The 6,000-nt window shown below is 45.0% G+C and overlaps 1 protein-coding gene across 9 annotated transcripts in view; it reads left to right on the forward strand.

Annotated features, from left to right (window-relative positions):
- Positions 1-6,000, forward strand: part of PTPRA (protein tyrosine phosphatase receptor type A) — a 185,355-nt gene that overhangs the window by 129,556 nt on the left and 49,799 nt on the right. The gene's annotated exons all lie outside the window — the stretch shown is intronic.

Here is a 6,000-nt window from a genome sequence, read left to right on the forward strand (position 1 = left end):
AGTGTTGCTTTTTAAATAGGGTAAAGGTATTGTGATTATGTTAAGAATCCTTATCTCTTAGTGCCACATGCTGAAGTAAATACAGTTAAAATGATACGTCTCAGATTTGCCTTAATGTAATCCAGTGGTTCTCAGCTCAGGGTGATTTCCCCCCCAAGAAGACATTTGGCAACGTCTGAAGGTGATTTTGGTCATCACAATTAAGGGTTTGCTACTGGCATCTAGTAGCTAGAGACCAGAGATGATGTTAAACATCCTACAGTGCACACGAGAGCCCCGCACAGCAGAGAATTATCTATCCCAAAATGTTATTAGTGTGTGGCTGAGAAACCCAACCCTGGTATAGATGAAAAAACTGGCATCTGGTAATATTGTCAAAGTGAATTGGTCAGTGCATAGGGATTTACTGTAGTGTTCTTTTACTCCTGTGTAAGTTTGAAAGTTTTCCATAATAACGAGTTAAAAAATGTATATGCAGCTTATATATTTTTATATATATTTTTTAGTAAAGAAGCCATCAGCACACCCCCACTCTGTACAGAGTGCTGTTTTTCAAACTGAGCCCAGATGAGACACCACAGCTTGTTGCTCATCCTGTGGGTGTACGGACTGCGTTGGCAAGCCTTTGGTTAAATACCCTACTACCCCAAGACCTACTTTCATCCCCAGTCCTGGTTTGACACTGAACTTGAGGTGTTTCTAGGCTCAGATTGATGGAACTAGTACTTACCTTTTAACTTGGAGGCTCTTCAGCTGTGATTGATCTCTTCAGCAGTCCAATCCCATCTGCTTTGTTGTCCACAAATCCCTCAAAGTTTCTGGTCTGCTGATGCCACTCTTTGCTGCCTTCCAGATGTGCTTTTTTTTTTTAAGATTTTTTTCTTTTTTAAAAAATTTATTTATTTTTGGCTACATTGGGTCTCCATTGCTGCATGAGGGCTTTCTCTAGTTGCAGCAAGCAGAGGCTACTCTTCATTGTGGTGCGGTGGCTTCTCTTGTTGTGGAGCATGGGCTCTAGGTGCACGGGCTTCAATAGCTGTGGCACATGGGCTCAGTAGTTGTGGCTCGTGGGCTCTAGAGCGCAGACTCACTAGTTGTGGTGCACAGGCTTAGTTGCCCCACGACATGTGGGATCTTCCCAGACCAGGGCTCGAACCTGTGTCCCCTGCATTGGCAGGCGGATTCTTAACCACTGTGCCACCAGGGAAGCCCCAGATGCAATTTTTATTTCATTCGTATTTTTATGTTTCTTCTATCGTTTCAGTGTCCTTTTGGGAAGAGAAAGAAATAAAATTATGGATTCAGCCCACTGTCTTGAGCCAGATGTCTCTAATTACCTTCTTTTTTTTTCTTCGGTACACAGGCCTCTCACTGCTGTGGCCTCTCCCGTTGTGGAGCACAGGCTCCAGACACATAGGCCCAGCGGCCATGGCTCACGGGCCCAGCCGCTCCGCGGCATGCGGAATCCTCCCAGACCGGGGCACAAACCCGTGTCCCCTGCATCGGCAGGCGGACTTTCAACCACTGCGCCACCAGGGAAGCCCTAATTACCTTCTTTTAATACCTGGTATACAGCCCTCTGTGAGTGGCATTGAACAAAGACATATTTAGTGATAAATCATTAATTATTTTATTCATTCGCTCAGTGTAGTCCATCCAGTATTTGTTTAGTGCCCACTATGTGTGAAATTCTGTGCTAGGTGTTAGGTATATGGTGAGAAGCAAAGCAGGTATATAATCCTTGCCTTTGTGGAATTTATGGTGTAAAGGAAGGACACTCATAATCAGCTATACTCAAATATATAATTACGAAGTGTGAGGGTATTATCAAGAGAAATAACAGAGTGCTCTGTGAGACTAATAAAAAACAATAATAGCTAACACTGACTGTGTACATAATGTGTGCAAGTTACCGTGCCAAGAGCTTTACATGGATGATCTCATTTAATCTTTAGAATAACTGATTTTACAAATAAGGAAACTAAGGCTTACCTAATTTAATGTTAAGTCAGAAAAGACCTCTCTGGTAAAAGTAACACTTGAAATGAGAACTGGATGACTAGGAGTTAGCCAGGCAAAGAACAGAGGGAGGCTATATACAGCAGAAGGAATAACATGTTCAAAGGCCCAAGGAAAGAGTGAACCCAGCATGGAAGGATGCCAGTGGCTGAAGTTCAGTGAGCAAGGAAAGAGTGGGAGGAGATAGAGAAAGCAGGGACTAAATGGGGGAGGTTGTTATTGCCCAGGGTAAGGATATTAGATTTCATTCTAAAGGCTTGGGAAACCATTGAAAGGTTTTTACATAAGAGGGGAACGTGATCTGATTTGCTTTCTTCAAGATCACTCTCCCTGCTTTCTGGAAAATGGACTGGCAGGGGATAGCAGCTTACCATGATTCAGTTGAGAGAGGACAGAGATTTAGACTAGAGGGATGGCAACAGAGTAGAAAAAAGGCAGACAAATTTGAGGTGTTGGTTTTAGTGCTACACCATTACTTGCAGCTGGGTTGGATATAGACGCTAAGCATGGGGAAGAAACTAAGGGGATTTCCACATTTCTTGCTTGAGCAGCAGGGTGGATGGGTGGCAGTACTAGCTACTGAATCACCAGTGAGGGAAATTTTTTTAGACCCAGGAAGTTTGCATTGCCTGTGAAATTTAAAGTAGAGGTGACATTATAATTTCAGAAGAGTTCGAAGAGAGGCCTGACCAAGCAGTGCAGATGTGGGAATTGCTAGCATATCACCTGAGCTTCCAGCCTGATCTGATCAACTAGATAGCATATAGAGAAGAGCGCCAAGAACAGAACCCTGAGGAAATCAGGCATTTAGAGATCTGTGTTAGAAGAGCAACAACTGACAAGGGAAAATAATTTGAAGGAGACAGGACATAGAATCAGAAGAGTGCTTTGTTGTAGAAACCAAGAGAGGAAAGTTCTTCAAAGAGGAGGGAGGGACTTCCCTGGTGGTGCAGTGGTTAAGAATCTGCCTGCCAGTGCAGGGGACATGGGTCCGAGACCTGGTCCAGGAAGATCCCACATGCTGCGGAGCAGCTAAGCCCGTCTGCCACAACTAGTGAGCCTGCGCTCTAGAGCCCGCGAGCCACAACTACTAAGCCCGCCTGCCACAGCTGCTGAAGCCCGTGCACCTAAAGCCCATGCTTTACAACAAGAGAAGCCACAGCAATGAGAAGCCCATGCACTGCAACGAAGAGTAGCCCCCACTCGCCGCAGCTAGAGAAGGCCTGCGCGCACCAGCGAAGACCCAACGCAGCCAAAAATAAATAAATAATTTTTTTAAAAAGAGAGGAGGGCGTAGTCAGCCAGTTTGAATGCTCATTTTAGTATGAGATCCACATACCAGGGTATGTTTGAAAATTGCCATCAACAAAGAAGCATTGTATAATATCTCCCATCTCTTTAAAAACAAACTTTCTACCCCACTTCTCCCTCCAGCTGCTGCTTTTCTCTGAATCTCTTTACGATAAAAGTCCTCACCTCAAATAAGGAGTCAGTATCTCACTGTCTCTTCTTTCCATCTTTATTTCACTTCATTTGGTCTTTCTCAACAACTGCTTAACTGAAACCACTCTTGAGAAGGTCACCAATAACTGCCCTCTTGTCAAATCCAGTTTCACATCTCTGTTTTCATCCTACTGAATCTGTTGATTGAGTATTTGATTGAGTTGACTACTCCCTCCTTCTTGAAAAACTCTCTTCTTGGCTTGCATGACATCACATTCTGCTGGATTACCTCCTACCTCATGACTGCTGCTTATGAGTCAGTTTAACTAGCTGATCTTTTAAAAGAATGTAAATCCATTTATATCTCTCTCCTATTCAAACCCTTCCAGTCACATAGTGTTTCTCATCACATTCAGAACTAAATCCACACTCATTACCATGGCCTGCAAAGCCCTAAGTCTTCTGGCTTCTGCCCACATCTCCAGCCACATCTTGTATGAAAACTGGTCTTTGTGCTATTTCTTGAACCCACCAAATTCCTGAGGGCTCTTATGCTTTGCTGTTCCCTGTGCCTAGAAAGCTCTTTGCACAGATCTTTTTGTGGTTCACTTATTCACATTATTTAGACCACTCTAAGTAATGGCTCAGTATAACCACTTCAGTATAACCAAACTACTCTAACATAGCCAACCAATTCCCCCTCCCCAAAACCCATCATTCTCTATCCCTTTACCCTTCTTTTCTTCATATATCTTGCCCCTGTCTGAAATTGTTTATGAACAGTTTTCTCCCACTTCCCCCAGAATGTCAGCTGTCTGTCGCTTGTCTGTTTAATCAATTCTCTATTCCCAGTGTCTGGAACAGTGCCTGGCATACAGTTGCTGGTCCATAAATTTTTTTTTTTTTTTTTTTTGTGGTTCCCAGGCCTCTCACTGTTGTGGCCTCTCCCGTTGCGGAGCACAGGCTCCGGACGTGCAGGCTCAGCGGCCATGGCTCACGGGCCCAGCCGCTCCGCGGCATGTGGGATCTTCCCAGACTGGGGCACGAACCCGTGTCCCCTGCATTGGCAGGCGGACTCTCAACCACTGCACCACCAGGGAAGCCCCATAAATTTTTTTGTAAATTATTTTATTTCTTTTTGGCTGCATTGGGTCTCCATTGCTGCGCATGGGCTTTCTCTAGTTGCGGGGTCTGCTCTTGTTGCAGAGCACAGGCTCTAGGCACGCGGGTTTCAGTAGTTGTGGTGCGTGAGCTCAATAGTTGTGGCTCACGGGCTCTAGAGCACAGGCTCAGTAGTTGTGGCACACGGGCCTAGTCGCTCTGAGGCATGTGGGATCTTCCCGGACCAGAGATCGAACCCATGTCCCCTGTACCAGCAGGCGGATTCTCAACCTCTGTGCCAACAGGAAAGTCCCCATAAATATTTTCTGGATGAATGCTGCTAAGAAGTTGAATTAGATGAGGATGGGAATGTTTCCATTGGATTTGGCAATATACCATTTGTTGGTGTCTTTGATGAGCAATTTAAATGGCTCACTGAAGGTAGGAGTCAGAGCAAAATAGATTAAGAAGTACCCAGAGGTAAGGGGTTGGAGAAAACAACTGTTAAATAAGACAACCGTTGTGAGAAGTTAACTGTGAAGAGAGACATGGGGCTGGCTGTTTGTGGTTGGAGGAGGGTAAATGAGGTCAGGAAGACAGGTCTTTGAAGTGACAGTAATAGATGTAATACAGAACATATGTGACAGGATTGACCTTTACATGGGGGGATCTGCTAAAGAGGATGAAAAGTGGTGCTGCTAGGAAAGATGGAAAATGGAGAAGATAGTTACAAATTCAGGCTGGTTGTGTAGTTCGTGATGGGGGCATGAGAGTGCAGGAAGAGGATGAGGTGGCACCTGGTCAGCTGCCATATGAGGTTCAGTGTCAGGTGGAAAGGAAGCCAGGCCCTATGGAATGGAGGGCAGAGTTGCTGTATCTCCAAGCCAGATGTCGCTGTAGTTGGGGTCCTGGTAAAAGGTAGCTGTGGAAAGAGGGAGAAAAGAGTACCCAGCGTTTTTTGACACAGTGCTTAAGGATCTAATAATGTGTCCTTGCTTTAATCAGGAACGGTATTCTCTGTGCCAGGAAACCATTTGGATTTATGATAGGAAAATTGTCATTTTTCCTTTCTCTCCCATCTTCCTCTAGATGGAGCGCACTGAGCCTGGGAGAAAGTACATTGTTGGCCCTGCACACCCAGCTTGCCATTAGGAATGATGAATACTCTATGAAATATTTGAGTATTTCTTATGTGCTGAGCACTGTTTTTGTTTTAGGCTCTATAGCAATGAAAGAAACAGTCTCTACCTTCAAAGAGCTTTCATTGTAATGCAGGGAGACACAAAATAAACATATGTATGATAAGTCAGAGATGGGGTGGACATGTCACCCTGGGCTCTTACCCTACTGTACCCCCCTCTTCACCCAATAGCCCTGGGCTGGCAGTGGAAGGTGTCTCTTTCCTCCCTCCCTCCCTCCCTCCCTCCCTCCCTCCCT

The sequence above is a fragment of the Monodon monoceros genome, unplaced genomic scaffold, assembly GCF_005190385.1.
Source record: "Monodon monoceros isolate NGI ecotype Baffin Bay Population unplaced genomic scaffold, NGI_Narwhal_1 Super_Scaffold_13, whole genome shotgun sequence".
Lineage (NCBI taxonomy): Eukaryota > Metazoa > Chordata > Mammalia > Artiodactyla > Monodontidae > Monodon > Monodon monoceros.